This window comes from Lactuca sativa, chromosome 9, assembly GCF_002870075.4.
Source record: "Lactuca sativa cultivar Salinas chromosome 9, Lsat_Salinas_v11, whole genome shotgun sequence".
Lineage (NCBI taxonomy): Eukaryota > Viridiplantae > Streptophyta > Magnoliopsida > Asterales > Asteraceae > Lactuca > Lactuca sativa.
This window is the reverse complement of record NC_056631.2, coordinates 42,685,697-42,694,940: the sequence shown is the minus strand read 5'-3', so window position 1 is coordinate 42,694,940 and position 9,244 is coordinate 42,685,697.

Genomic DNA, 9,244 nt, shown 5'->3' with positions numbered 1-9,244 from the left:
AAAATGGACTGGGTTCGAAAGACCAACTAATCCCGCCCTGTGTCGGAGCAGCTATGGAGGCATATCATCAGACTTCGGTTTGTTGGTAGTAACTGTTCCAGGAACATGATAGGAGACAGCTCTCAACTGTACAGTACTCAGAACATTATTTGAGAGTATGTGTCCTTGGCAGGAAAGGAAGAAAGGAAGAGATTACAAACGGGGTTTGTGCTTAACGACATGAAGAATTTTCGAATCTGTTCTGAGTTTACGCGTGTTGTTCTCAGACCTTCTGGATACAAATTCAATCAGTGACTTATGGTTTGCATTTTCTTCTCTATACTCCTGAGTTTTTCTTAACCTGATTCGCTTTAAAGACTAATTTTTGTTTTAGGATAGTTTAAATTTGCGCATTTACTTTCGTTTCTCTCTTATGCACAAATTTAGGGGGAGAAATAAAAACAAAACAAAAATTAGAAAATTTTAAAACAAAAATAAAAAATTAGATAATCCAAAAACATAAAAATTAGAAAATCCAAAAACATTAGAAAATCATAAAAATAAAAAATAAAAAATTATGTTGGTTATAGAATGTGCTTGAGGGAGATGTTTTGGGAAGTGATATGATAAAGTGATAACAGGCAACCTGAGTCTGCGTAACGTACCCGAAGTTGAAGGGTCTATGCTCTGGTTTGATGCGTCGGTAGGCACGAAAAAATTTTAAATGGACTTGACTAGGGAGAGTTGAACTTAGGAAATTTATAGACTTGACAAATCTTGACCTAGTTAGATCCGTTCAGCCTGACAATACGACGCTCGGATAGGTTGAGCAGGGAGATATATATGGGAATCTACTCGTCACAATAATTGAACCCATACTTGGAACCGTGGCTTAACTTTTCCTCGATGTGCGGATTCTGTCCTTAATTCCGGTTGGATGGGGCGACTGGTAAATTCCGATAAATTAGGTCTGTAGAATATCATTTTCTTTCTTTCCGTCTGTTAGTCATATGTTGTCTCCTTTGCGTGACTTCCAATCCGACCTGGTACACAACATATGCAACTCTATTTCTCTGCAGGTTATATATGTGAAAGACTTCTTATCTGTTAGCCATACGGTGTCTCCTCTGTGCGACTTCTAATCTGACCTGGTACACAGCATATGCAACCTTCTACTTCTCAACCCCTCTGAAGTAATAAGTAATAAGTAATAGAATTCTGAATCTATCTTCTCTCTGAATGGTTGTCTGCTCACCCGGTGTAAGGAGTACTCTGGAAGTTCTTGATGGCTGGGGCATATCAGGAAGCGGGAAACACGTTCTAGTACACTTACAATTGAACACATACAGATTGTCTATAGATCTCACTCCTCAATTTAGGTGGATAACAATATCCCTGGTCGTCGTCAGATGAATGGTCCTTAAGATATAGTATCTAAGAAATTAGGATCAGATATAATTTTTAGGAACTTAAGTTCACCTGTCTTGTAACAAATAGTATGTCCTAAATTTGTCACAATTTTTCGTGTTTAAGTGGACAACAATACCGGCGATCGACCAGACAAAGATGTGAATATGAAAGGTACCGATAAGTGGATAAAGGTTGTCTAAAAACTTTGATCCCAAATCTCTCTTAAAGTTAGATATCATTTTTATTTTTGTTAAATTTGTCATAGTTTCTTCTAATTTAAATATTAGGGGAGAATTAAAAATTAAAAAAAATCAGAAAAATTCAAAAATAAAAAAAAATCAAAGAAAAATCAGAAAAATTTAAAAATCCAAAAATAGTGTTATTTCTGTTTTATTTCTTGTTCAGAAAAATCAAAAATCCAAAAATATTTTTTGTTTCTGTTTTCATTTGTGTGCTAAGTTTTCTTTTAGTTTTGTTTTGTCTTGAAAAGTGATTTCAGGTATAGATAAGACTCATGGAGTTTGTGTTGAAGATTTCTGAGCCAAAGCCTCGTCCGTGAGCATCGAAGAATTCACATTCGAAGGAGCAAGAAATAAAGATTATTCTTTCGACATTCAATTTGTCAACCTCAGAAGCATGGTGAAGTTGTACTTGAAGATTATGTCACAGATTGCATTGAAGCCTCCTCAATCAATCTGCTGCTATCTTTGTACCTGCTGAAGTGATACAGAAGATTTGTTCTCTCTGTAGACTCTCAAGCTGAAGTGCTATCTTTCAAGAATCTGTACATCAAGCCTCCTCACCCAATGTGCGTTTAGACTCAAATATTGAAGAAAAGCCCAACCGCTCGAGATGAAGTCATTCATGAAGATTCATCAAGTTCATCTTGAAGCTGTGAAGAAATCAAAGATTAATGCTGAAGCCAAGCTCCCAATGAAGATTAACAAGAAAAAGTCAGCTACTTTTTAGGGGGAGCTTGTTGGGTCAATTAGAAAAGAAATTTATAAACCAAGGGGGAGATTGTTGGGTCAAAAATATGGTTTATACTTTGCTTTTCTAGGAAAATATATTTTTATGTAATGTTGTATGTGTTTGCTGTTTGTGTGTACGGTCGTACACGTGTGTACGGCCGCACACCCTGTGTGCGGCCGTACACAGGGTGTGCGGCTGTACACATGTGTATGGCCGGAGGTCCATATAAATAGACGAGTGCATGTGAGTGTACGGTTGAGAAAAAGAAAGGAGAAGAAGCCTAGAAAAGAGAGAGAAAGTTAGAGAGAAGAAGTGTGTGTGAGAGAGAATCTATTGTAAGGAGCATAATTCATATTGAATACATCATAGATTCATCTTCTTCTTCTTCTCATTCTCTTCTATATTGATCTGAAATCATCCAATTGATTGGGATTCCGCACCATCAATTGGATTTGATTGATACACAAGCAATTTTGGGGACTTACAATGAACGCTGGGCATACGCCAAACAGACCTAAACACTATTTTAGGGTCTTGGACCCTATTTAAGGTCCTTAACTCATAACCTAACCCTAATACCTTCAGCCTCCATCCCTCTAAACCCTAGAAATCGACCCTAAGCCTCCATTTGAGTGATTCTTGAGCATTTTGGTGATTTAATGAGTTTTTGGTGTATATTATGGAAGAAGGAGTTTCTTGAGGAAGCATTTCTTGGCTTGGAGCTTGTGGATCCAAGCCCTAATCATGTTGATCTAGCTCCAGAAAGCATAAAGTTTGAATCTTGGTGGTTTTCTCATATGGATCTAGTGGGGTGATGACTTGTTGTGTTTGGCTTTTGAAGAAGAAGGAGCTTTGAAAGAGAATGGCTTGAGCACCTAGCTTTTGGATCTATGTTCTTCTCTTGTTGGTGCATCCTCCAGAGATATCAAGTTTTGAACTTGCTTATTATTGTGCTAGTTTTTTTTTTGGGGGGTCCATTTTAGGGTTTTTGGTCCCAAAGATTGAAGCTTTATGAGTGGTTAAGCTCCACAGCCTAATATATGTCCCTTTAAGTGTTTTTAGTGGAAAGGATTCATAAAAATGAGTCCTTGGATGTTGGAATCAAACCGTGCATGAGATATGAGAATTTTTTAGTAGTAAAGAGTGAGAGTTTTTGTGTTTGGGACTTGATCAGCCATGCAAAGTGTGACAACCCGAAATTTCCATTATGTACAAACTATATCACTTCAATAGAAGTAGTAGCAGTCACAGTTAATTTTCAGACTTTTCGCGTAAGTTGAGTAATTCAGGGTTTACACTTCAGGAAACATCAGGAGAGTGGGTGCACTAGGGTTTTGTGCAACACTGTTATTCCAACACTCTATTATATTAGAGATCATTTCAGGAATAAAAATATTTTCTGCCAAAAATATCTCAGGACTATAAATAGAATTTTGAACCAAATTCATTCATTATTCACATTTCCAACTAGAGAAAAGCCGTTTTCTCTCTGACGGATCTTTGGTTTTTTATCCCAAATTGTGAGTACCTCTTTCTAGTAGTGTTAGAGAGCTTATTATGTTCTTATAACATGATTTAGATGGCTAAATCATGAGATCTAGGATTTTACTCCCCAAGGTGTTCTTGGGCGGTAAACTCCCGAAACCGAGCCGAGATTGTTCCTTGTGTTATGCTACTACCCTAGGCTCATTTGTATATGTTTTTAGGACAAGAAAACAATCAAGAAACACAAACACATGGGAGTTCACGGCCCAAGAGCAATCTTAGGCCGTAAACTCCATTGAAATGGACAAAAGGGTGTTTTTATGACACCTAAAGCCCTAGACCTTTACAAGAAATTGTTACCCACTTAATTGAGGGACCAAAGCACATCAAAATCACTTATCAAAGTGATTTTACGGCCAAGACTTGTTCTTGGGCCGTAAACATGAAAGGATAGCACCAAAGTGTGCCTAATGTCTTCATATACTTGGAATAAAAGCCTAGAACTCATACCACCCATGCTTGAGGCTTGAAAACAAAAAGAACACCATTCCAATGGAGTTTACGGCCGTAAACTCCAAAGGAAATGGCCTTAGGGCCGTAAACTCCTAAATGGAGTGTTTCTATGCCTTAAACCCCTTCAATGATGGAACCAGCAAGTTGGAATAATTCTAGAAATCATTTGGGACTTCAAAACACACAAATACCCCATGGTTGGGAGTTTATGGCCGTAAACTCAAGATTTTACAACCATAAACTCCATGTGTGTTAGTATATGAGGAGTAAACTCATATATGGGGTCCTTTGGAACCCTAAACACAAGTACCTTGTCCCACAATAGCTTAGATGCAATCCTTAGGGCTTAAAACACTTATATAAAGTGTTTATTATGTCTAGGATGTCTTAACTTTATCAATTAGTGATTTAAGACTAATTGAATGCATATATGTGTGATTATATGTTCATTAGGATCGTAGTGTGTGTACAAGTCCTCGCTTGACACCTAGCCATCCTATACCGTTCAGTTCATCCCAATCACCAACTACAGGTGAGTTCATACCCCTAATCAATATTTTAAATAATTTTAAATGCTTTAATGGGGGGAATACAAGTAGAAACAAACATGTTATTGAATCATTGATATGTATTTTATAACTGTGTTTGTCATTTAACGGATTTCACATGCTACAAAATGTGATGCATGAAATGGTTTTACATCTTAAAAACACATTGTTACCAAATGTTTTTCCTTTGAAATGTTTATTAAAATGACATCAAGTCATTGTTAATTATTTTTCAAAACCCATAAGATGTCGTACAAAACCATTTTACATTCTTGAACTAAACTATGCATATACACTTATATTCTTATATATGTATTGATGTATTAGTTTACATCTTTCATTTAGTTTCCCACACCCTTGAGTAGTAAGAGTGTATAAACCTACATGATCAACCAGTTATATTACAGTAAATTATCATAGGGATAATTTGAAGATATCAAACATTACTTCTATTACAAGGAATCACACAAGAGTCAGTTCATTCATGAGTCTATACTAGTACATTACCTGATACATGAGTACTTACAGATGTTTACCTGATACATGAATATGTTTACATATACTTACCTGTTACATGGACACACATACATGAATACCATACAGGAACACTTTTACATAGGTGCATTATCCTGTATTCACTTACCTGGATACTTGTACTTAGGACTACGAGGATGATTTATTAGTACTTACTGTGTAAATTATCTTTCCTATCTCGGTTCAATGGGATAGCTCGGCAAGACTTACCATTCCGAACCCCACTGATTAGCACCAGTGGTCGATGACCATCTACGGAGGTCTAAGGTTACTACTTATACTAGGTAAATCGATAACCGGGGCTAACCCCTCCACCCACCTGCTGCTGCTACAGAGGACAAGTGGACAATCTTCGATTGTTCATTAGGTTATATCTTTCGCTTATTCCGATGTTGTGTTACTCCTAGTGCCCAGCGATGACACTTACATTATTACTTTTTCTGGACAATCTTCGGATGTTCATTAGGTTACATATTTCGCTTAATGCGATGCTGTGTTAGTCTTAGTACCCAGTGACAACACTTACAGTAGTACATTTTCCTGTTTACTTTATTTTGTGATACTACCACATAAACGATGAGTTAGACTAAGTACTTTAGTACTAAACAATCAAAGGAAAACTATCATTTTACTTACAAAACATTCGGGTCTTGGTAGAAGACTACATTGTCATAAACAAAACATTCGGGTCTTGGTAGAAGTCTACATCTCAAACTGATAGAAAATAAGGGATTTTCTAGGGTTTTTCATACTTACATCATCATTTTCATTTAAAGGTTTACATGAATTTTAAAACAGCTTTTAGTAAGCAAGGCAATGACACTTAAATACTTATGAATTCACCAGCTTTAAAGCTGATACTCTCTTTCAAAATAACTTGTATTCTCAGGTTAACAGTAGACAGGTACGATGGCCAGGTTTTGAGAAGACGGAGCAGACAAGTCTCGTCTTTTATTTTGATTGTATATTTTTGGTGTCTTATTACAATGAAAGAACGCACATGTATTAAAACTTTACTTATAATGCAACGGATGATGTTGTTACTTGTTTATTATATTACACTGTTGTGATACTGTACATGACGTCCTCCACCCCTGAACGTTTCCGCCGTTCGTGGTTTTGGGGTGTGACAGATTGGTATCAGAGCATTGTTTATAGTGAATAAAGTATATCAACCCATAAAAGATATACTAACTATAAATACATCGGGATTAAAACACTCTGTCTAAGAGTTATACTTTTAAATAATAAAATATTTAACAAAGTATACGTGTCTGCATTCATACTAAAATCAGTGTCACAACGACAAGAACAAAAGTATTACGATTGTTGAATATCACAAGTAAGCCTGGGGATATATGGTCAGTCTTGGGAATGGCATAGCCTGATCAACTATGCTGGTCCGAGGAGTGATTAGAATATGCCCAAGAATGGTTGTGATATGGAAACAAGTCTAAAAACTTACCAACACAACCATAAAGAAATACCATAGGGGTATTTGGTCTTACTGTAATTATCTTAATCAGTTCGTCTATTTAGCTATTTCTTATAATCTCTTTTCTCGCGTAGATTAAAATGGCTGGATTTCACCATGGCGATCCGTACTTCCCGAACCAAGGCAATGCTGGTTGGCTAGAGGCAGAACCAGAAGATGATCACCCAATCCCTTTGGATGATCACCATGCTGAGGGTTTTTCCGATAGTTCTGACTCGGAGCCAGAAGTCAACAACCTACCCCCAGCTGCTCAAAACCCAAACCTAAACCCCCGCCCTGTGTTTCAAGGACCCACACCCTTGTGGGCCACTAACTTGATTACATGGATTCATGAACAGGTTCAGCCCATTCCCTACAATGGAGACCGAAGTTTCTACAACCTCACTGAAGGAGGTTCTGCTGATAGAATCCTACCCATCATGGTGCATAGGATTTCTCAGAACACGATAATGGCTCAGGTGACTATCAATCAAGTCTTGGAAGTTGAAGCCAACTCTGGTGTTAACACTGTCCACATTCGCCAACTAGAGTCTGCTCATGAAAGGACTCTGGTCCGCAATGCAAATCTGCAGAGGGAACTTGCTGAAACCCAAGCTGAAGTTAGAGAACTTCGAGCTCAGCAAGCAAGGTCGGACAGGCTTATAAGGGACATTGAACGTCTACTGTCGGGATCGAGGACTCATGTTAGCAGTTCTCGTCGCCGATAGAATCTCGTCGACTCATCTTTTGGATATAACCTAGTTTATGTAAAATTTTGGTCTAATTTCCTGTCTTTATAAATCTTAGACCTTTTAGGTCTTGATCTAGTCTTAATTCTGTCAAAATTTTCCATCTTGGTTGATGTAAGGCCTACTTCTAGGACATTTTCCCGAACTTGTTACATCTATAATTCCAGTATTATTGACATATATCTAATCTTACGGAAATTATTATCCGAATGCTGTCATTTTCAGTTAGTCCTTCTATTCATTCTGTTGTTGGGATATGGGGATTTAGTCCATGGGACACATTCATTAATCATTTATTCTTATCCATTTCGTCATCTTTTAAACGTATAGTTAAAGATGCCGCCACGCAGGAATCCAAGGCGAAACCCAAACAACGAAGCACCAATACCACCACCACTTGTACCTCTTCAACCACCAAATCCTTTCGATGCCAATATGTTCCAGGCAGCTTTCACAGCAGCAGTTGCAGCTGTTGTGTCAGCAATCAACGCTCCTGCCCCTAGTGGATCAGGAACAGGTGCACCACCCTCGAACCACGGCGAAAGCCATTGACACCCTCGGGAATGCACCTACAAGGACTTCACAAACACCAAACCCCGCAACTTCAATGGTACTGGTGGGGTTATGGTGTTAAGACAGTGGATTGAGAAGATGGAATATGTCTTCGAAATCTGCGGATGCCTGGAAGGCAACAAGGTCAAGTTCGCAGCTTGTACCTTCTCTGACAGAGCATTAACATGGTGGAACGGCCATGTTAAGTATCTGACTCTGGTGGTGGCGTATTCCATCAGCTGGGAAAAGTTGAAAGACATGCTGATGAAAGAATATTGTTCTCGAGGTGAAATACAAAAACTCGAGCAGGAGTTCTGGGGTCTACAAATGGTTGGATCCGACATCACGACCTACACTAATAGGTTCTATGATTTGGCAAACGTATGCCCTGATATGGTTGCTCTCGAGAGCAAGAAGATAGAAAGGTATATCTGGGGACTATCGCCCCAGATCCAGTCAAGTGTGCTAGCCTCCAGACCTATCACTTTTGATAGTGCCAAGGAACTGGCACAATCTCTCATCGATCACCGGAAACCTCAGAACCCGACAATCCCTACACCCGTACCCCAAAAGTCCAACCCCGACAACAACAAGAAGGGGTGGAATAAGAGGAAAAGAGGGGCTTCGCAAGGATCATCCAATAAACAACAACTTGTGGCGATCAATGTTGCCACAGTGACTCCTGTTGTCCCTGCGAACCCCTTACCAGCAAAAACTTATGCTGGGTCTCTCCCGAAGTGCAATAAATGCAGCTTCCACCACCGCGGGCCTTGCAGGGAGATGCAATGCACCAACTGCAACAGGAAGGGGCACACAGCCCATTTCTGCCAGGCTCTAACAGCTCAAGCCGCCCAGGTTCCTAATGCCGGTATGGGCCAAACTTGCTACGGTTGTGGCGAGGTGGGTCACTACAAGAGGAACTGCCCTAAAGCGGGGATGGCTGGAGGAGTGTGAAGAGTTATGGCTCTAGGCCACGAGGAAGAAGTAGCTGATCCTACGATAGTTACTGGTACGTTCCTCCTCGATAA